We start from the raw sequence: 1504 nt of genomic DNA on the forward strand, positions 1-1504 counted from the left end.
TTTCCCTGCGCTCTGATGGCCTCTACACATGCGTATCCTCATCCCCTGATGTGGGGTCAGCTTTTCCCAATATAACAGTTCTGATAGCAGGCCTGCTTCTCCTCAAATCGCATCCACACGATGAACTAATATCAGCCTTTCTACGACTAGTATATAAAAATAAATTGGATTTAAATGAATTAATAAACACTACAATTTCAAAAATAATAGCATATGCAATAGCATGTTTATATATACCATATTTAATAGCATAATTTAGATATTTAGATACAAATATCTAAAATATATCTAGTAAAATATGGGCTATATTTCCACGTAGAAAAATCATGTAAGACACTACTGAGATACAGAAGACATAAATAATTGAAGGGTATAATATGCATTGTCAGATTCAATAACTAAAGATGTCTATTATATTCAAATTGATCTACAGATTCAAACAATATAATCCAAAATTACATCAGCCTTCCCTTTTTGAGGGGCAGAAATTTACAAAATGATTCTAAAATGTATATGGAAATACAAAAAGGCAATTGAGAACAGGCCAATCTTGAATAGGAACAAGGGGTCAAGACTTACCACAAAGTTATAGTAAATAAGACAGTCGTGTATTGTAAAGTAGGCAGATGAGTAGGAAGCTGAAAAGGACCACACATACATGGACATTTGATGTAAATGGCAAAGGTGATTTTGAAGAGCAAAGGGGGAAAAGATAAGTCCTTCCGACAATAGTGTTTGATTATTTGAATACCACAATGAATATATTTATCTATAGATCAATGATAGATCAATAAATAGATATTCCGATTGATTTTTCCTCCCACTATCAGTAAGTATTAGTTGCAGGTGATTTGCAGATCTACATATCAGAGGTAGAAAAATAAAGCCTCCGCGTGTTAATAAAGGGCAGTCTCTGTGATTTCAAGATTTTTTTCAACCTCACCTATCTTTCACTTTCTCTCCTCCTTCCCCCGCTCCACCCCCTCCTTTCGCAGGAACCAGAAAAGATGCGCAGCAGAAGGCACTTGATTCGTCACACAGAGGCACCCACACAGACAATCAGCACCCGACCAACCATGAAGGGGAGAACCCAGTCTGCCACAGCGCGAGCCCGAAAGTAGGGAAGGGAGGGAGCCGCGAAGTCAACCTTTTTTGGCAAATGGGCTTAAATTGGAAGGATTTCTCTCCTCCTTACTAAAATACCTGACCGACGAGGGTGGGATTCGAACCCACGCGTGCAGAGCACAATGGATTAGCAGTCCATCGCCTTAACCACTCGGCCACCTCGTCACGGCTCCCCAGCACCTTATTCCAGAGCTTACTCGGGAACTCCGGCTGCCTTGGACGGAAGGACGAGGAGGAGAGGCTCGGGGACGTCCGCGGGACACGGGGATGGCCGGCTTCTACACGAGCGGACCAAGGCCTGGCCGGGAAGCCTGGCGATGGGGAAAAGGCGGGGTCCGCTCTCCCAGGACTCGGGACAGGGGTCCGGCGGCGACCGCAG

At 43.3% G+C, this 1504-nt stretch overlaps 1 non-coding gene across 1 annotated transcript; it reads right to left on the bottom strand.

Annotated features, from left to right (window-relative positions):
- Positions 1 to 1208: 1208 nt before the first annotated feature.
- TRNAS-GCU (transfer RNA serine (anticodon GCU)) lies at positions 1209 to 1290 on the bottom strand. Its single transcript has one exon. It is a non-coding gene; the product is annotated as a tRNA-Ser (tRNA).
- Positions 1291 to 1504: the final 214 nt, after the last annotated feature.

This window comes from Leptonychotes weddellii, unplaced genomic scaffold, assembly GCF_054177405.1.
Source record: "Leptonychotes weddellii isolate Sample4059 unplaced genomic scaffold, ASM5417740v2 HiC_scaffold_21849, whole genome shotgun sequence".
NCBI classification, from domain to species: Eukaryota; Metazoa; Chordata; class Mammalia; order Carnivora; family Phocidae; genus Leptonychotes; species Leptonychotes weddellii.